Source organism: Aquarana catesbeiana, linkage group LG04, assembly GCF_042186555.1.
Source record: "Aquarana catesbeiana isolate 2022-GZ linkage group LG04, ASM4218655v1, whole genome shotgun sequence".
NCBI lineage: Eukaryota > Metazoa > Chordata > Amphibia > Anura > Ranidae > Aquarana > Aquarana catesbeiana.
In genome coordinates, this window is record NC_133327.1 from 186,655,953 (window position 1) to 186,678,164 (window position 22,212).

At 41.9% G+C, this 22,212-nt stretch overlaps 2 protein-coding genes across 7 annotated transcripts in view; one reads left to right on the forward strand and one right to left on the reverse strand.

Moving 5' to 3' along the window:
• Positions 1-12,656, reverse strand: part of LOC141139672 (P2Y purinoceptor 14-like) — a 76,500-nt gene extending 63,844 nt beyond the window's left edge. The window contains exons 1-2 of one of the 2 annotated variants that reach the window (XM_073626003.1): positions 12,532-12,656; positions 6,928-7,076 (exon numbers count right to left, since the gene is read on the reverse strand). The gene's annotated coding sequence lies outside the window, so the exon portion shown is untranslated. The remainder of the gene's footprint in view (positions 1-6,927; positions 7,077-12,531) is intronic. The other variant, XM_073626002.1, reaches the window with a different exon arrangement.
• MED12L (mediator complex subunit 12L) overlaps positions 1-22,212 on the forward strand; it is a 777,103-nt gene that overhangs the window by 335,810 nt on the left and 419,081 nt on the right. The gene's annotated exons all lie outside the window — the stretch shown is intronic.

The following is a 22,212-nucleotide window of genomic DNA, read 5'->3' on the forward strand; positions in this document are numbered from 1 at the left end:
AGAGCCACGCTGTACCCGCACCACCAGAGCCACGCTGTACCCGCACCACCAGAAAGCCACGCTGTACCTGCACCACCAGAGCCACGCTGTACCTGCACCACTAGAGCCACGCTGTACCTGCACCACCAGAGCCACGCTGTACCTGCACCACCAGAAAGCCACGCTGTACCTGCACCACCAGAGCCACGCTGTACCTGCACCACTAGAGCCACGCTGTACCCGCACCACCAGAGAGCCACGCTGTACCCGCACCACCAGAGAGGGAGCCACGCACCACCAGAGAGAGAGCCACGTTGTTCCCGCCCCACCAGAGAGACGTTGTTCCCACAACCCCAGAGCCACGCTGTACCCGCACCACCAGAGAGCCACGCTGTACCCGCACCACCAGAGAGCCACGCTGTACCCGCACCACCAGAGAGCCACGCTGTACCCGCACCACCAGAGAGCCACGCTGTACCCACACCAACAGAGGGGGAGAAAGATGAAGCCACTGCCAGTGTAGAGATGCTACATTACTGACTAGAGTTGGCCTGGGCAACCCAGAGTGAGTGAACGTCCAGCCGGAGGAATCACTGTTGCAGTTTCACCGGATCTGGTAGGAGAGCCTGTTGGCCATTTTATACATTACTGTTCCCAGGAACTGAGCCATTAGGAAGTACCTAATCTGATATCCTCTAGGCCAACCCTAGTGACACCACTGTCCCAGAGCCCAAAACAAGTTACGGCACTGAGTTTCGGTAACTGGCCAGACAGGGATGCGCCAGGGTGGGCACCCAGGACATCTGCCGCCCGGAGTCCCACAAGCGTCGATGGGCTTTCAGTAGCAGCCTACACCTCTCTCCCCACTGTCAGCCACACACACTCAGTACACAGCCAGGAGGAGGAGGAGCCACAGAGGAGGGACACGACTTCAGTGCAAGAGCCTCCCAAAGCACCCAGCACATATCCCCTTACCCCCAAATGAAAAGATGCTGTATCGCTCACTGTCCTCCTCCCGCGGCGTCCCTTTGTCCTCTTCCCGTGGCGTCCCTCTGTCCTCCCATGAAGATGACAGGGCGGATCTTAAAAAGGAAGGGGTGTGGCCTTGACAGGAAGGGGTGGGTCATAGTTAAATTAGGGGGGTGCGCGAGCTTAGTCAGGCCTAGGGCAGCACAAAACCTAAATACACCACTGGTGTATATAATGCAAGTGCAGATCCTTGATCTCGCAGTGGATCCCTCTGCCAGCTGCCTATCAATGGCGTAGCGTGGAGCCTGTCTAAACAGCCTTATATCCTGGTCAGTGGTTTAGGATAATGTATATGCGTCTCTCAGGGGGTGAGAGTATATGGCGTGGAAAGTACTCCCAGATAGGAACATATATGGAGAAAGAAAAGAGGGTCCCAGATAGTGTAGTATGTAAAATATAGATTTTTTTTAATTTAATAGATCCAACTGCAGTACTTTATTTAAAAACAAGATAAAGTGCAAAACACCACAAGCAACGAGCTCGCACACTGACGTCACTTCCGCTGCCTGTTTGTTCCGACGTGTAGCGTCACAATCACGTGACTTCATTCCCTGATTTCTCTTGTTATATTGGAAAACTTTAATAAAATCTCAGTAAAAGAAACGCCACTTGTTGAAACCCCCAGAGGTTTCTACATGACCTTCTTAGCAGCTTGAGAAAAGTAGCAAAATGTTGCTCCTTTGTGACTTGTGAGGGTGCTGGTTTAAAGTTTTATGCAGCCTGGTGGAAGTTTTATGTAACTCACACACCCTGGCAGAGTAGAGGACCTATCTCGAGTATGGAGCCCCATTTAACCTATTGGTAGTTTAAGTATTGTTGGAAATTTGGGTTTCACTCATGATTGCATTTTTAAGAACTTTTCTCTCATAAGAACAGCTGGCAGGGTTATAATATTAAAAGAGAAGTATGGGTTTGCCGTTTTTTGCCCATTCATACTTACCTAGATGGATGCAGCATTGGACCGATGCTACATTTGTCCCCCCGTCGCCTCTTCACTGAGAACGATGTTCGATGGCTTGGTTCTCACAGATCCCCAAGTGAAGAGCTGCTGCCTTTCAGTCAGCAGCTCTCCTGCTCTTCTCCTCCACGCTCATTGGAGCGCTGAGCTGTGGAGGGATGGGGAGCGGCCATCTCTGCGTCTCACTGAGAGGCTGAAATGCCTATCAGTCCAGTCACCTGGCGGATCCAGACTTCAGAATTCGAGATGACGCGGAGCCTGGACTGAACTTGATGACGTCAGCAGAGAGTGGACTTCAGACCGCTCTCTGCTGAAAACTGGTGACAGGAATGCAAAACAAATTGCACCCCTGTGACCCTTAGAAGAAGCCCAGCCGAATGAGCTCAGGCTGGACTTCTCTTTTAAGAGTGCAAATTAATGTAATTTTTCTTATATATTCCTTCTGTTTTTTTTGTTTTGTTTTTTTAATTCCTTACTTCTTTATTATAAATATTTCAACATTACAAACCAAAATATATTATTGGATATAGTACTTATCACTTATACAGTTTGTACATAAATTCCTTATTTCGAATACCATACATATGGTCTATCCACAGCAAATTCTGAAATGTTTCTATCTTTTTCTTTACATATATTCTCCAATCAATATAACAAGTATTTAACCACAAATAATAACAACATACAACAAAACATCACACACAAAAAAAACCAAAAAAAACAAATTTCCCCAGCACAAGCAACTCGGATGACTGTTCCATTTCCTGCCCACTATAGTATTCTATGCATCTATACATATGTGAAAAGTTACCTCGGCTGGTTGCTTAAGTCAGTAGATTCTTATCTCCCTGCTGATTTTGCCCTTTACCTCCATTTTCTGTCTGGTACCAAATTCTCTATCCCTAATTATACTTGCCCACCCTACTAAAGATCCGCAAAAACCAGTGAGGATGGGGCTAACCGTGGAACCGAGATCCAAGGCTTCCACAGTTTGTACAGGTAATTGGGTATGCCTCTGTTACAATAGATCTGTTGTTCCTTCAGAATAGTGTCGTTTACATGAAGGCGCCATTCCTCAAAGGAAGGTGCACTTGGAGATATCCACCTTAGGGCAATTAGCTTTCGTGCCAAAAACAGTAGTCTGCTAACTGGTGTCAGAATCTCATGGGGCATAAGTTCTTCATCAAGGTAGCCCAGCAGGCACGTTTTAGGGTCTTTATGGATATATGTCTTAAATGTATCATTAATTGTATTCACCACCTCTCGCCAATATTTAGCCAGTTTAGGACAATTCCACAACATATGTAGTAAATCAGCAGGTGATTGTTGGCACCGTGGACAATCCGGGGAATCACGCCTGCCCCACTTAAATAGTTTGACCAGTGTTCTTTATACCCTGTAAATTATAAATAATTGGGTCAGACATTGTGCTGGTGATAATGAGACTAGGGGTACCCTTTCTAATATTGTTTGCCAAGTTGCATATGAAATATCCCCTATATCTAGCTCCCACCCTCTTCTGCCCGGGCTAGCACCCTCATCTCGATATGATCTCGTAAGTTGACCATATAGAGATGAGATCAAGCCTTTTTTTTCTGTCATCCGTGCTAATAAAGTTATAAGTGGCATTGGTTTTATCACTTTCTTTCCCCCTTTAAACTGAGATTGGACTGCATGTCGTAGTTGTAAGTATTTAAAAAAATTATGATGAGGTAAGTGAAAAGATTCCTGCAGATCCTGAAAGGAGCGTAGAATATTGTGTGAGTACAACTGTGTTATATATTGGAGGCCCTTAAAGCGCCAGCCTTCAGTTTACCTAGTTCTTTATATTGCCTATTCCCCCAGAGTGGTGAATACTCAGAAGCACCTGCATATTTCATTTCATTATGCTCCTCATTTCCTTCCAAACTCTATTCATGAGTATCATTGTTGAGCTCTTACAGGTATAAGCAAAGGCCCCAGATTCCAGCTGGGCCAAGAGGTTATAGTGAGAACTGTTACTTAGCAGTAGGGCCTGAATAGAGTCCTCCCAGTTCAATTCCTTCTGTAATGCAGAATACTTTGCCTGGATTATAGTAATAATAGGCTGTTGTGTATCAAACTCCAGTTATGCACTATGGGATCATTATTTGGGAGTGGTGTGGGAAGAAAGGGAGGGTCAAAACATTGAGTGTGAAGTATAGGAGACTGAGCACAAATTACTGTATGTGTCATGCACTTCCTTTTGCAATCTCATTTTCTGAGAATAACCACCATATCTGATACCACAGTACAGGTATGGAACCATGGCATTTGTGTACTGTTATGCTTTATTATTAGGCTATGACAAGAAACTATTTATGTCACCCACATTTTCATACAGCACCAGCCTTCAGTACTTTGGTTTCCTTTGTTTTGTCCTCATCTCAGACAATGCAGTTTAACACTTTTGTGACATAAAGTTTTGAATCAGAGTACAAAATTGCACAAAATGTTTTTATCTGTTGTCTGTTTTTATGGGCACTGGGCACCTCTCCCACTCAGTAGCACTGTCAGTCTGGGAGGAGGGGAGTGTTAGATGTACTAGCAGATTTCAATACATTAACAAATGGAAGCCAAACTCCAGCTCACACTGCAGTTACACACGCAGTTACAGCAAAACATTTTTTCTTTTGGGATAAACATACATGAATATTTAAAAGCTGATCATTGAACCCCTGTCGGTGATAAATGGTTTGTCTCAACATTCTAACTGCTACATTTGAAGGGAGCTTGTTCTGTTGAAAAATATCAGACCTACTGCCTGGATCACCAGATGAAAATAAAGAAAAGAGAGCCTAAAAAAGGAAATCAATGCTGCCATTACATCTAAGAATTGGTAAGCTGCAATATAAGAAATATTTGCAGATTAGGCTTAAAGCAGTATACAGCCCAAAAATAAAGATCCCCCCTCCCTCCTAAAATGCACCCAGTTTTTTCCAGCACACTCTCTGTACAGAATGCCACTCCATCCACTGCTCACTGGGTGCAAGCAGGGCCGGACTGGGAATAAAAACCAGCCCTGGAAATAATTTCATACCAGCCCCATAGCATTATTATACCAGCCCAATATCATTATTTTTTTGTTTATGAAAGGGGAAGCCATGCATTTTAAAGCACATTTGAAGAGCGTATTATATATAGATAAGACAGATATGAAAGCACATAGGGCTAGGGATATATACAGTATCTCACAAAAGTGAGTACACCCCTCACATTTTTGTAATTATTGTATTATATCTTTTCATGTGACAACACTGAAGAAATTATACTTTGCTACAATGTAAAGTAGTGAGTGTACAGCTTCTATAACAGTGTAAATTTGCTGTCCCCTCAAAATAACTCAACACACAGCCATTAATGTCTAAACCACTGGAAACAAAAGTGAGTACACAATTGAGTGAAAATCTCCAAATTGGACCCAATTAGCCATTTTCCCTCATCGGTGTCATGTGACTCATTAGTGTTACAAGGTCTCAGGTGTGAATGGGGAGCAGGTGTGTTAAATTTGGTGTTATCACTCTCACTCTCTCATACTGGTCACTGGAAGTTCAACATGGCACCTCATGGCAAAGAACTCTCTGAGGATCTAAAAATAAAAATGTTGCTCTACATAAAGATGGCCTAGGCTATAAGAAGATTGCCAAGACCCTGAAACTGAGCTGCAGCATGGTGGCCAAGACCATACAGCGATTTAACAGGACAGGTTCCACTCAGAACAGACTTCGACATGGTTGACCAAAGAAGTTGAGTGCACGCGCTCAGCATCATATCCAGAGGTTGTCTTTGGGAAACAGACATATAAGTGCTGCTGGCATTGCTGTAGAGGTTGAAAGGGTGGGGGTCAGCCCATCAGTGCTCAGACCATATGCCGCACACTGCATCAAATTGGTCTGCATGGCTGTCGTCCCAGAAGAAAGCCTCTTCTAAAGATGATGCACAAGAATGCCCGCAACACTTTGCTGAAGACAAACAAACTAAGTATATGGATTACTGGAACTATGACCTGTGGTCTGATGAGACCAAGATAAACTTATTTGGTTCAGATGGTATCAAGCGTGTGTGGCGGCAACCAGGTGAGGAGTACAAAGACAAGTGTGTCTTGCCTACAGTTAAGCATGGTGGTGGGAGTGTCATGGTCTGGGGCTGCATGAGTGCTGCCTTCACTGGGGAGCTACAGTTCATTGAGGGAACCATGAATGCCAACATGTGCTGTGACATACAGAAGCAGAGCATGATCCCCTCCATTCGGAGACTGGGCCACAGGGGAGTATTCCAACATGATAATGGCCCCATACACATCCCTCCAAAACGACCACTGCCTTGCTAAAGAAGCTGAGGGTAAAAATGATGGATTGGCTAAGCATGTCTCCAGACATAAACCCTATTGAGCATCTGTGGGGCATCCTCAAACGGAAGGTGGAGGAGCACAAGGTCTCTAACATCCACCAGCTCCATGATGTCATCATGGAGGAGTGGAAAAGGACTCCAGTGGCAACCTGTGAAGCTCTGGTGAACTCCATGCCCAAGAGGGTTAAGGCAGTGCTGGAACATAATGGTGGCCACACAAAATATTGACACTTTGGGCCCAATTTGGACACTTTTACTTACGGGTGTACTCACTTTTGTTGCCAGCGGTTTAGACATTAATGGCTGTGTGTTGAGTTATTTTGAGGGGACAGCAAATTTGCACTGTTATACAAGCTGTACACTTACTATTTTACACTGTAGCAAAGTGTCATTTCTTCGGTGTTGTCACATGAAAAGATATAATAAAATATTTACAAAAATGTGAGGGATGTACTGACTTTTGTGAGATACTGTATATATAAAACAGCAAATTTCAGTTAAATGTAGTAAAAGTGAAGCAATCATCAAGGGGGACACCTGGGACTCTGGGAATGTGAGACCCCTCAGACTGGCCTGGCGGCGCTGTCACTGACCTCCTCTCAGGTGCACCTTGCAGGGATCAGTCGGTAGCTCTGGTTTTCCTATAGTCTCCTCTCCACAGTCCACACATGTCTGACTTTTCCCATGACCGCCATCCCGGCGGCGCTCCCACTCTTGACTCCTCTCCAGACTCCCTCAGAGACTGCAGACATGATATAAGACAAGAGATGGTCAGAGGCTGTGGCATAGTACAGGAGATGATCAGAGGCTGCGGGCATAGTACAGGAGATGGTCAGAGGCTGCGGGCATATTACAGGAGATGTCAGAGGCTGCAGGCATATTACAGGAGATCAATGTAGCCTCATCAGTGCCGATCAAATGCAGCCTCACTGTGCCCATCAATGCAGCCTCTGTGCCAGTCCATGCAGCCTTACTGTGCCCATCATTGCCGCCTCACTGTTCCCATCATTGCAGGCTCAGCTTGCCCATCATTGCAACTTCACATGCCCCTCATTGCCGCCTCACTGTGCCCATCATTGCCACCTCACCGCGCCCATCATTGCCGCCTTACCGTGCCTTCATTGCAGCCTTACTGTGCCCATCATTGCCGCCTTACTGTGCACTCCTTGCAGCCTCACCATCATTGCCGCCTTACTGTGGCCATCATTGCAGCCTCAACGTGCCCATCAATGCCGCCTCACCGTGCCCATCATTGCCGCCTTACCGTGCCCTCATTGCGGCGTTACTGTGCCCATCATTGCAGCCTTACCATGCCCTCATTGCAGCCTTACTGTGCCCATCATTGCCGCCTTACTGTGCCCTCATTGCAGCCTTACTGTGCCCATCATTGCAGCCTCACATGCCCATCATTGCAGCCTCATTGCAGCCTTACTGTGCCCTCATTGCAGCCTTTCTGTGCCCGTCATTGCAGCCTCACATGCCCATCATTGTAGCCTCACCGTGCCCATCATTGCCGCTTTATTGTGCACTCCTTGCAGCCTCACCATCATTGCCGTCTTACTGTGCCCATCATTGCAGCCTCACCGTGCCCATCATTGCCGCCTTACTGTGCCCTCATTGCAGCCTCACTGTGCCCTCATCGCAGGCTTACTGTGCCCATCATTGCAGCCTCACCATGCCCTCATTACAGCCTTACTGTGCCCTCATTGCAGCCTCACTGTGCCCTCATCGCAGGCTTACTGTGCCCATCATTGCAGCCTCACCATGCCCTCATTACAGCCTTACTGTGTCCTCATTACAGTCTTATGCCCCGTACACACGGTCGGACATTGATCGGACATTCCGACAACAAAATCCGAGGATTTTTTCCGACGGATGTTGGCTCAAACTTGTCTTGCATACACACGGTCACACAAAGTTGTCTGAAAATCCGATCATTCTGAATGCGGTGACGTAAAACACGTACGTCGGGACTATAAACGGGGCAGTAGCCAATAGCTTTCATTTCTTTATTTATTCTGAGCATGCGTGGCACTTTGTTCGTCGGATTTGTGTACACACGATCAGAAATTCCGACAACGGATTTTGTTGTCGGAAACTTTTATAGCCTGCTCTCAAACTTTGTGTGTCGGAAAATCCGATGTAAAATGTGTGATGGAGCCTACACACGGTCGGAATTTCCGACAACAAGGTCCTATCACACATTATCCGTTGGAAAATCCAACCGTGTGTACTGGGCATTACAAAAAAGACCAATGATTCCCCTTTGGGGGGATTTTAAAGGCACTACCATAAAATAAAATATAGGTAAAATATATACTTTTTATTGCATAGCCAAGAAAAAAGATAACAAAATATGTACAAATCAATACAAACAATATATACAAAAAATACAAAAAAATACATATGAAGCAAAGTACATGTAATTGTGGATACAGATGGAGGCATAGTGGAAAAAGGACCATAGGTAAAAGTTGCTAAGTCGCACTGAACCGGTAAATGGGAAATGTCCCGGTATCCCGGTAGGCCAGCCCGGCCCTGGGTGCAAGTAGAAGTGACTCAATTGACTCTAGCCTTGCCCATTGTGGCTTCCCTGAGGAAGTCACGAGGACAGTGACGTAACACGTGGGAGGAGCTGGGTGACGCCGCGACCAACAAGAATTGGATTGCGGCTGCTTAGACAGCTTTTAAAGGCATATTTTTATCTGAAGTGATGTAAGTGCATTACTTTTAATAAAACATAAATAAAAGCTTTTAAAATGTTCCTCTCTGCTCATTTTTTATTGTATTCAATGTACACTTGAAAATACCAAATGCTCCTAATTCCGCAGTTATATGTGTTTATGAGCAGTAAAGGGATTGCAAAGGCAGAAGGTTTTTTTCATCTTAATGCATTCTATGCATTAAGATAAAAAGCCTTCTGTGTGCAGCAGCCCTCCTCATCCCCCCTAATACTTACCTGAGCCCCATCTCTATTCAGTGATATTGCATGAGTGTCTCGTCTGCCCAGGACACCCCTCCTCATTGGCTGAGACAGCAGTGTGGCGCCATTGGCTCCTGCTGCTGTCAAACAAAATCAGTCAGCCAATCAGGAGAGAAAGGGGGCCGGGTCGCAGCTCTGTGTTATTTGGCTCAGGTGCCCTCATAGCAAGCTGCTTGTTGTGGGGGCACTTAACAAGAGGGAGGGGCCGGGAGTGCCAAAGAGGGACTTGAGAAGAGGAGGATCTGGGCTTCTTTGTGCAAATCCACTGCACAGAACAGGTGAGTATGATATATATGTTATTTTTAAAGAAAAAAAAGACTTTAGACCCCTTTCACACTGAAGCACAGCAAAAACAGTGATAAAGCGAAGGTCGTTTTTGATGTGCTTTAGCAGCGCTTTTGCCGTGCTAGTGGGGCAGTTTTTTTAAGACCAAGTAATAATGTGGCCTTAAAAAATACAAAAAACACCCATTTTTCAGGGCTTTTGAATCGCTTTTAAGGCGCTCTGCCCATTCATTTCAATGGGCAGGGGCAATTTTGGAGCGCTTTTTACAGTGCTCCAAATCCGCCCCAAAGATGTTGCTTGCAGGATTTTTTCTAACGTTCCGCAAAGCGTACCGCCCGAGTGTGAAAGCACTCATGCAAATGAATGGGAGGCAGTTTTCAGGTGCTTTTCAGGTGCTATTTCTAGCGCTAAAATGCCTGAAACCTGCCTCAGTGTGAAAGGGGTCTAACAGTCACTTTAAGCATTTTTTCTGTCCGAAAACTCCTCTCAAAAACACGATTCTGATTTTTTTTTCTGCCTCTAAACGCTCCTCTGAAAATATGCATGGACTCATAGGTTGACATAGAGCTTATTCTACAAGCTGAAGAAAAAAATGCAAAACGCCTGTATAAGAATCACTTTTTTATGCCCAGTGTTCATGGACCCTTAAAGGATAAAGCCACTCAAAACTGCTATTTGGCTTTACTGTGTGTGGACACTAGTTGGCTGAATCTCTGTACGGCTTCTTACAGTGTCTCACAAAAGTGAGTACACCCCTCATATTTTTGTAAATATCTTATTATATCTTGAGTTATTTTGAGGGGACAGCAAATTTACACTGTTATACAAGCTGTACACTCACTACTTTACATTGTAGCAAAGTGTCATTTCTTCAGTGTTGTCACATGAAAAGATAGAATAATATAATTACAAAAATGTGAGGGGTGTACTCACTTTTGTGAGATACTGTATATTTCTCGGTAACTTCAGTGATGAGATGTACAGGTCAGAATTCCTGGCTATGCCATCCCATTATAATGAAGCCAAACAAGGGGGTCTTACTCAGCCTGCTGTACTCTCAGTATTCAGCAGCCAATGTGACTTTTCTGTAAGAGCTACACCCAAAGTTGGGTCTGGAAGGGGAAGGGAGGCGTATTGGTAGAGGCAAGGCATAGCTTTCTCATGTCAGAGGCACCCCTCCCCGATGACTGGTGATCTGATGATCGATGGAGGTATAATCAAAAAACAGCTGGAGTGATGAAGGGAGATCCACAGAATGAACGTAACTGAAGTAGGGAGATCTTTTCACTGCAGATCCTTAGGTACAGGTTCCTCTCCACCAAAGAGAGCAGTAAGCAGCACAGTAATGACATCACTTACTCTAAAACTTATGAGGCTACTGTAGCAGTCAGAGAAAGCAGTGCGTTAGAGCTCATACTGCATATATACATATGAGGCGGTAGGCACAGATGTGTACAGCAATTTTTTTCAGTGTACTGTATAGGCACAATTAATATTTCTAGATGCTCCTTATTACATAGCACATTTTCATATTTTTACTTAAGATCTACTTTAATGCATAATAAATATTTCATATATAAGTCATAATTCTTAGTATTAAATTGACATCATATCACAAAGTCTATATCTACTTCACCTGAAAAATGGTTCTTTCTTCCCAACTATCCTTCCTAGGACCTTCACCATTACCCACTCTTTTTTAGAGTTTGTTGGATAAACCATCGCTTTTATGGATTTATCCATGTTTCGAAAGCTACTTCTGTACATACACGTCACTGGGCAGCCGTTGCTTATGTGCTGAAAGCACGCTTTCTGCACACTTCTCAGTACAAAGACTGAGCTATTGTGGACAGCTCTCGGTCCCGGCTAGAGATTAGTAGCCAGCAGGACTTGCTTCTGATCATGTGACCACTGTTGTAGTGCTCACATTATCGCCAGTCCTTCCTACCCATGGTTGTTCCAACCCATTTAAAAGGATGCTGGGGGTGGGCTGAAGGACTTAAACAAGTTAAAAATGAACATGGCTTCCTTTTTTTTATCAGAATATTCAAATAAATATTGACAAATTGCCTTTTTGGTGTAGCAAGACTTAATTAAAACAAATTTCAAGGCTCAAACTAGGACAATGTTAAGCCCTGTCTCAGATTGCACAACATCTCCAGGTACATCATTTTTGTATTCAATAAAATCATAGCTGTTTTCTTAATGCACTAAAGTCTGCTGGTCTGAGAACTGGGATCAAACTGTGATCCTCAAAACAGGGCTATAGCTGAAAGAAACAGATTTGTATTAAATACATGGCAAGCATACTACAACACTTGAGTATGTGCTAGTGTGCACATTATTATATACAGTCAAATGCATGATTTGTTATAATGCATATATGTATAATAATGTTTAGCAACCCCCTTTTAAAAAGCAAAAACCCAAATGTTCTTTGCATCCATAGAACTCACAGACTACTTTGTTTTTAATACGCCTGCAAAGTTTTAATGTACGCGCATGGTCTAATAATTTCTGAAGCTCTCAGGCACAAATAAATATGCTGAATACATTTTATTATACCATTCTGTTTTTAAAGATATATATATTTATTACACAATCATTTTGAATTTTGCAATATAAAATATATTTAAAGCATTACCACTAGATGGCGTTAAATGAAAGTCCATATTTTATTGTTGCGTTGTAGCGTTTAATTCTGTTCTTAGGCATGAAGCAAGTGATGAAAATAGAGAATTTTTTTACAGACATTAAAAACATATATTTAATTTGGATTTTCATTAATGCAGCATAAATGAGTAAGCAACTATGATTTGTAAAAATCTATATTAAAGTATTATTACTGAAGTAATTGAAGCATAGTAATAAGATCACTTGCACTAAAACAGACATTTCCTAAAGCAAATAAAATGATGAGACACATTACCTATTATAGTGTGATTAGCTGTGATCATGTTTCCCCAGGTAGATGTATGCCTGCGCTTTCACAGTCCTGAGAGGGAACTCATCTGTGTAATCCAGCTCCACTGTTACACTGGAGTTGGGCACTCCCCTTTTGTCAATTGTTGTAGCTACACTATACAAATACAGTACAGTACATGGCATCAAGAGTATAACTGTACCAGTTATAATTTAGTAATGGCTTTTGCTGTAGGGCAATATAGCTATATCAGTGATTAACAAATAAATACCTTTTTTATTTAATTGGTGCATAGTATGTAGTATATTCATTAGTTTGTTTTCTGGACCTAAATGTAATTATCTGTTTGTGCAATAACTTAATCATAACATTGTTCTTATTAATATTGTTACTATTATTATTCTGTAAGGCCAGAAGTCTTGATTTTGAGTTCAAATTAAACTCAGTAGGGGAAATTTTTCAGTTCTGTCACATAGGAAAAAGGTAAAGCTAAACAGGAGCGATAAGAAATATCTTTGGGACTAATTTATTAAAATAATACAGCTTGACTCATAAATTCCTCTTTCTGCTGCTTTAGAGTAGTACATCGGGTTAGAATAAAAATCTATCTTTTATGTAAAAATCTCCCCAATGGTAAATCCAGGGCTTTTTTTCAGCGAGAAACGCAGTTTCGGCACCTCCAGCACAGAATGTATTTAATGGCAAGGGGTACTATAGTATGCTGGAGGGACTACTGATGCTGGCTTCTGGGGGATCTATGGTCGCTGGGGGGATCTATTGTTGTGGGAGGGGGGTTACTTGTTGCTGGAAGGGATCTACTGTTGAAGGAGGGGTCTATTGTTGCTGGCAGTTGGGAAATCTATTATTGCTAGTGGGGGTCTATTGTTGCTGGGGGTATGTTATTGAATGGGGGTTGTCTATTGTTGTTGGCTGCAGGGGATCTATTTTATTGCTTTTCTTGTTATCAGTATCAAATTCTATACAAATTACTTGGTTCCGTATTCTCTGGAAGGGAGGGTACTGGGAGGTGGGTAGGGGGTGGAACCCAAGGTCGGTGCTCAGAGGTGTGTAGGGGGCGGAGACAAGGGATGATTCGAAAAGGAGGGAGTTCCTGCACCTATTCCCTGAGAAAAAAAGCCCTAGGTAAATCTATTAGAGACCTGTGCAAAAGTGTTACGGTTAGTTGTTCAGAATTACAGGCGCGGGGGCTGCAAAGCTGTCACATTGACTTTGTGTACTGGGAGACACTCTGTAAATGGGTAAATGGGTTTTGTGGATGGGGAAGAGCTGTACTTGGGGGAGAACTGTACTGGGTGAGAGGTCTGTACAGGGGGAGATTTGTAGTAGGGGGAGTGCTGTACTGGGGGGGGGGGGGTTGCAGTACTTGGGTTTGAGATGTACTGGAAGGGGATCTGTACTGGAGGAGGAGTTCTTTACTGGGGTAGAGCTGTACTATGGGAGTGGAATCTGTACTAGTAGAAGATGGGGAGATCTGTACTGGGGGGAGTATGTATTAGTGAGAGGAGGGAGATTTTGGCTTGGGATGGGAGTTCATTTTTTGTTGCACTCTTATCTACTGACCTGCACGTTACACACTTCTGACCCCTGCACTCTGTGCATTACATAACCTTGACCCTGACCCCTGCACTGTGTTCATGAATGTACACTAACCCCTGTACTCTGCGTGGTACGCACTCCTGACCCCTTTTCTCTGAGCGTTATACCCTATACTATATAAACTATGCTGTGCATTTCATACTCATGATGACTGCTCTCTGTATGCTGTGCTGGGCTGTGTATGACACACTCCTGACCACTGCACCCTTTATACTGTAAAACATATATTGAGTAGTCACTGACTATGGTATTAACCTCTTGCTGACCACCCGCCATCGCGGGCGGCAGAATGGCTCCCCTGCGTGAATTAGCGTAACTGTACGGCGCCCGCTTTAAGGGGTATAGGGGGCATGCGCAATCGCTCCAGACAGAGCCAGAACGGGGATGTGTGCATGGGGAGAGGAAACAGGGGAGAGGAGACAGGGGAGAGGAGACAGATAGTGTGTTCCTAGTATAAAGGAACAACGATCGGTCTCCTCCCCCAGGCAGTCCCATCCCCTACAGTTGGAACACATTGAGGGAACTCATTTAACCCCTTGATCGCCCCCTAGTGTTAAACCCTTCCCTGCCAATGGCATTTATACAGTAATCAGTGGCTATTTTTAGCTCTGATCGCTGTATAAATGTCAATGGTCCCAAAAAAGTGTCAGAAGTGTCCGATCTGTCCTCCGCAATGCCGCAGTCCTGATAAAAATCGCAGATCACCACCATTACTAGTAAAAAAAAATAATTTAAAAATTGCCATAAATCTATCCCCTATTTTGTAGACGCGATAACTTTTGCGCAAACCAACCGCAAACGCTTATTGCAATTTTTTTACCAAAAATATGTAGAAGAATATATATCGGCCTAAACGGAGGAAGAAATCTGTTTTTTTTAAATTTTGGGATATTTATTATAGCAAAAAGTAAAAAATATTGTGTTTTTTTCAAAATTGTCTATTTTTTTATGTTTATAGCACAAAAAAATAAAAACCGCAGAGGTGATCAAATACCACCAAAAGAAAGCTCTATTTGTGGGGAAAAAGGACATACATTTTGTTTGGGTACAGTGTCGCACGACCGCGCAATTGTCAGTTATAGCGACGCAGTGCCGTATCACAAAAAATGGCCCGGTCAGGAAGGGGGTAAATTCTTCCAGGGCTGAAGTGGTTAAAGTGAATCTTCAAGGTTGGCTGTGTGCAGAAGAGCATATGTAGTGGAAGAGTTTCATTTTTTACATATAAATGTGCAGAGGTTTGTATGTGTCTTTTAGACTCTTGCTTGCTTGTGGTATAGTAATTTAAGCTTTTTGGGCTCATGAACTGTGGCAGATGTTACATAGTTACATAGTGAATAGGCTTCAATTTTTTAGTCCCTCTCATTGCTAGTGTAATTTTGTCACACCCACAAGTCACCAAGGCACAATCCATTCACCACCTAGTTTTCCTTCTCTGGGTTCCCAAGGCTAACCCCCCCCCCCCCCATGCAGAAAAAAAACATTATGTATGATTTTGCTTGTGTATGTACAAGCCATAGTCATATCCTCACCAGACTGGCAGCTACTAATGGTATTTCATGGTGTTTCATTGAAGGGATTATTAATGGTATGTCCTATTCATCGTCTCCAGCATTGATAAATAGGGCTTCTCTGGTGTGCAATGGCTGGCTATGACTAATTAATTTAGTATTTGTTCACAGTTTTGAGGAACAAGCTGAGTGTTGAAATTTCAATTTGGGTGGCTTCATAATGAGGGAAAGAGACATTTTCACACATAACAACAACAGCAAAATATGGAAGTTGAGATAAGTGTGGGATGGGGGCCCAACCTAATGCTAGCAATGGCCTGTAATTTACTGATCTACTAAAGGTATTAATGGATGTTACCAGAGATCCACTTGGATGAACATTTATTTATCTGAATAGCAGGATCCTAGTCTTCCTAGTTATTAAAATGTCTGCTAAGCATGTGTGGTTCTTTTCTGCTCTCCCCACAGCAGGCCTGACTCATCTTGGTATAATGATCACATATCTGATTAGTCATTCTCACTGCATTTTGTTAAAGTTTCCTCTTCTCCTAACAGCTTTAATATCATGTCAATTCACATTAGAATAGATTAACTAGACCTGATTAATGCCAGTTTAAGTTTCTACCAGTTTTCGGAATTTCTTTCACCTGTGCTACAAGACAAGAGTGCCAGGCACCAACCCATAACTAATAATTTTGCTGTAAAGGCAAGAATTTTAATCACTGGGATATGAGCATAAAGAAATGACACCTCATTCTGCTAATGTTTTAGATGTGCACAGATATGTAGTTGTAGATATGATGACAGTTAAAAGGCTATATTCACATCTGAGCATTCCACGAACACATGCAAAAGCGCATGTTTTCGCAACGCGTGAAAAACATGCATTGCATTTGCTGTACCATTCATTGTTAATGGCACCCCAAACGTGGCAAGCAGATGCACGTTAAAACACACAACAAATGTTTGGTAAAAAACACGCAAAGCTTAGTATCCAAAAAAGTACATGAGCTTCTTTGGCGCGTTTGTCATGTGTAGGGCAGCCTATACAAATTAATGGCCTGCCCTATGCATGTAGCACAAAACCACACAAAAAAAGTGTGAAAAAACATGGGTTTATGAGATGCTAGTTGTGAACCTAGCTGAAGAGTTGTGTGAAGTTAAATTCTCTTTTATTCATGAAGGTTACCTGGCTATAAAACCCCATGGCCATTGTGTGGCATACCTCATCACCACAACTACTGCAGAACACCATCTTTGAGAAATGTGCGATGTGTGATTTAGTTAACTGTATATTACTGAATGAAAATCTAAAAGTGTTTCAGTATAACAGACATACATTAAACAATATTTGCTGTTAAGACTGTATACATGGACAATCAAAAGTTACAGCTAAACTGTGGATTTGCGTAAATGGTCATTTCGCCAAACTGTGATATTGGGGCTGATGGAATTATTCTTATTATTTTTACAGGCTTCCTATATGTCTTGAGGACCTCTGATCTTATAGATTCTGGCTCTGTTCCTATTTTTGTGTTCTAGATGTTTCAGTTTATATATGGGTGTTTCCATGTCTCCCTTTCCATTCTTCATAGAGAAAAATAGATTCAAATCCCACAGGGTGAGAGGACCAAGGGTAATGACTATGGTAGGTGCGCAAATCTAGCTATCCACATGTGCAGATCTCACCAGCAAAGTTATCAGAAAATTGAAGATGTGATGATTTAAAGTTTTCAATACAAGCGTACCCTATCATTTTGTTATTATATTTAGATCTATGAAGAAATAAAGTATATGTGAACAGCTTTTAAACTTTTTTTTTGATTGAATAAGAAAGCAGTGGTTGGACATGCTGGAAAGTTATTATTTTCAATACAGTTGTAGTGTACATGGTTTAACACTTTTGTATTTTCAGTCAATTAAATCATAAAAAAAAATCAAAACACAAATAAAAGATTCAATTACACATAAAAAAAAAACAAAATCAATGCAAAATAAAAGCAAGGACTGAAATATGGGGTTTGGGTAGAATGTACTTTAAAGTGAGATCCTGGGATCTTGGAGACCTTTACTATCAGCTCTCCATAGCATTATGACATTTTATTGCCATGTGCAGTATGCTTTTATTTACTTATTTTTATGGCCCATTCGAGCAATAACTGCATCACAACCGTACTTTAAAATTAATGAGCTGCTTCACAATTGTACTTTGAAATGAATAAAAATATTGTTAAACCCCAAGATGGAGATGTTTTCAAAATTCTACAAAGCGCTTACCAGAAAAGCCATTTACTGTACAGGTTTGAGGTTTTTGTTTTAGTTGCAAAATTACCAATTTACACTTACAACAGAAGTCTCTTTGCAGGGATATGATATGATATGATCTTGTCCAAGTATAGAGATTGTAAGCTAAAATTTATATTTGTATCTCATGCAAGCCTTGATGAACTTGTTTAAACTTGTCATGGCATACAGTGAAGGTTACCATTTTATTTAACACATATTTCTCAGAACAGTGCCTGATAAAGCGTATATAACACGCTTTGTTAGGTAACCCTTACAAAGCGTGTTACTGCGTAAACTGTCGGCACTATATAAATCCTGTATAATAATAATAATAATATACTTATGCACATTCGAACACATGCCTAACTCATGCTGTATTAAAATAAATATACTTTGTTTCCACACGCCACAGTATATAATAAACTGACCAGAGGTCCTGTACTAGCTGCCAAACATAAAAAAGTTCAACTGCATTATGTCTAAATACCTTAACTCCAGCTGCACATTTTTTTTTTTTTTGAGTAAAACATGGAAGACTCACCCCTGCCAGGTAACCCCCTCCTCATAAATAACACAGTGCCCCGAGGCTTAAACATTTACTGGCCTTTGCTTGTTGCATCTGACACTAATCAAACAGAAAAAGAAAGGACACCTCCCAAAGACGAAGCAATATAATGTTGACAAAGGTTCTAACCCCTTAATAATGTATCCACAACTAAAGAAAATGTTTTAGCTGGAGTTGGGCTTTAATATTGTTCTTTAAATGGACACTGGGGGGAAACCTGGACAAGCATGAGCACCCAGGGCACTTCAGAGGAGGCCCAAAGCAAGTTTCTTGGTACCCTGGCCTAATGATTCTTATGGTGCTGTATTAGCACACTGCTTATAAATCCCCAATACTGAAATCTCTATGTTGGGCTGCTGTTAAATATACCTATGCAGTAGGCTCCCCTTTTCCCTTGCAGCACATGTGTTAAATGCTTATTTGGCTAGTGCCTGGCCCCATCCCCGGCAGCGGGGAACATGGAGTGCCTAATCACAGGTGGAGTAAGGTAAGTATGCGTACCTTTTCTTTTTTCCTATCTAAATAAGCATTTTAAACCATGCAGAAGGGGGTTGGGTGCACTGCATGGGTACATTGAACATCAGCCTACAATTGGGCTTTAAGATTACTATAAAAGTTCAAAATTGAATTGCTAAATGCTGAATTATTTGTAAAAAAAAAAAAAAAAAAGCACAAGCCACATAGCAAGGAAGTATACCACTTACAATACAAATTTTCGTTTCTTACATAGATTTCTAAGTGGGCAGTGGGAAGTGGGTAGATAAAAAACATTTACAAGATATAGTAAACATACTACAAAACAAGTTCCATATTTCTATAGGGAATTTCCAGATTACGCCATGTTTTCAAAGACCACAAAGTTACCAAAATAGCCACTTTGCAACGTTTATGTTGTACTATTTATAAGGATGTTAGAAGATTACATACATTAGATATTAGGCATCAAACCATTTAATATTGCTATAGATGACAATCACTTCACTTACAAACAATGAAAAAACATTTTTTCACTGTCTTGCCAAGCTCAAGCTGCTTTCCAACTATACAGCAGACTGTCCTATAGCTTCTCAAACTACAGCGGGGCAAAAAAGTATTTAGTCAGCCACCAATTGTGCAAGTTCTCCCACTAAAAAAAAATGAGAGAGGCCTGTAATTGTCATCATAGGTATACCTCAACTATGAGAGACAAAATGTGGAAACAAATCCAGACAATCACATTGTCTGATTTTTGAAAGAATTTATTTGCAAATTATGGTGGAAAATAAGTATTTGGTCAATATCAAAAGTTCATCTCAATACTTTGTTATATATCCTTTGTTGGCAATGATAGAGGTCAAACGTTTTCTGTAAGTCTTCACAAGGTTGTCACACACTGTTGCTGGTATGTTGGCCCATTCCTCCATGCAGATCTCCTCTAGAGCAGTGATGTTTTGGGGCTGTCGCTGGGCAACACAGACTTTCAATTCCCTCCAAAGGTTTTCTATGGGATTGAGATCTGAAGACTGGCTAGGCCACTCCAGGACCTTGAAATGCATCTTACGAAGCCACTCCTTCGTTGCCCGGGCGGTGTGTTTAGGATCATTGTCATGCCGAAAGACCCAGCCACGTTTCATCTTCAATGCCTTTGCTGATGGGAGGAGGTTTGCACTCAAGATCTCATGATACATGGCCCCATTCATTCTTTCATGTACACCGATCAGTCGTCCTGTTCCCTTTGCAGTGAAACAGCCCCAAAGCATGATGTTGCCACCCCCATGCTTCACAGTAGGTATGGTGTTCTTTGGTTGCAACTCAGCATTCTCTCTCCTCCAAACACGACGAGTTGTGTTTCTACCAAACAGTTCTACTTTGGTTTCATCTGACCATATGACATTCTCCCAATCCTCTTCTGGATCATCCAAATGCTCTCTAGCAAACCTCAGACATGTACTGGCTTAAGCAGGGGGTCACGTCAGGCACTGCAGGATCTGAGTCCCTGGTGGCGTAGTGTGTTACTAATGGTAGCCTTTGTTACGTTTATCTCAGCTCTCTGCAGGTCATTCACTAGGTCCCCCCGTGTGGTTCTGGGATTTTTACTCACCGTTCTTGTGATCATTTTGACCCCACGGGGTGAGATCTTGCGTGGAGCCCCAGATCAAGAGAGATTATGAGTGGTCTTGTATGTCTTCCATTTTCTAATTATTGCTCCCACAGTTGATTTCTTCATACCAAGCTGCTTGCCTATTGCAGATTCAGTCTTCCCAGCCTGGTGTAGGTCTACAATTTTGTTTCTGGTGTCCTTCGACAGCTCTTTGGTTTTCAACATAGTGGAGTTTGAAGTGTGACTGTTTGAGGTTGTGGACAGGTGTCTTTTATACTGATAACAAGTTCAAACAGGTGCCATTAATACAGGTAATGAGTGGAGGACAGAGGAGCCTCTTAAAGAAGAAGATACAGGTCTGTGAGAGACAGAAATCTTGCTTGTTTGTAGGTGACCAAATACTTATTTTCTACCATAATTTGCAAATAAATTATTTCAAAAATCAGACAATGTGATTGTCTGGATTTGTTTCCACATTTTGTCTCTCATAGTTGAGGTATACCTATGATGACAATTACAGGCCTCTCCCATCTTTTTAAGTGGGAGAACTTGCACAATTGGTGGCTGACTAAATACTTTTTTGCCCCACTGTATAAACTACTGTATATATATATATGCCTAATCCAACCAACTTCAGACTAGAAGACCAGGATGAAAAAAATTGTCAATTTCCTGAAATTCTAACAAAAGTTGGGAGACTTTGTCGAAATGTTACCATTTTTGTGAAATGCATTAAAGTTAATACAGAAGGTGAAGTTAATGTGATTTTTGAGGTTTTAAGGGTGCAAAAGCTCCTTTGCTCTATCTTCGGCCTCTTCTTTTGTCAAAAACCTTTTCACAAAAAGAAAAAAAAACAACTAAAAAAGTTGAATAAAAAAACGTAAAGCTACAGTACATAAATATCAATCAAAAACATACCAAAAAGGGATAAAATACAAACAAATAGAACAATAAACAAAAACAACTAAACTACCCTAAATACACTCCTAGTCCCCCTCCACCCTCAAAAAAAAAATGACACCCTCTAAATAAAGAAAAGTCTTTTTTTTTTTTTTTTTTGCAATTTTAACCTAAGCTAGAAATATGCGAAAATTATCATTTTGCCAAGATTGCACAGAGGATCCATGAGCAAAAACTTTACTGCTCATGTGAATAGAGAAAAAAGGGGTGGAAATGATAGGTGCTGTCATACCCTGCTATACCCTGCCCATGCCTCTTATTGACAGGGAGAACAGTAGTGGTCAGGGCAGGTAATCAGACTTATCCAGTTTCCTTGTTGCAATGCTGGCCTTAAGGTTTGGGGCTTGTAGTAGATATGAAATTACCACATGATAGTTACCTTACGACCTCTAAAAAGAAAAAAAAAAGCAGAGATTGGATAGATATATGGGCAAAGATGAGAATCATTAAAGTATAACTAAAGGCAAAACTGTTTTTTAGTTTTGGATAGAGTGGAGAGAGTTTAGAGCCCCTGCCAGGTTGTTATTGCTCTTGTTGCCCCCCCCCCCCCCCATTATGAAGATTCTCCCTCTTTATTTGTCCTGTTTACCATTATAACCAAGAGTGAAAGAAAATCCCAAATGTTGGGTTGTCCCCATAACAGTAACAAAGGGGACATTTTTCAGTGGGGA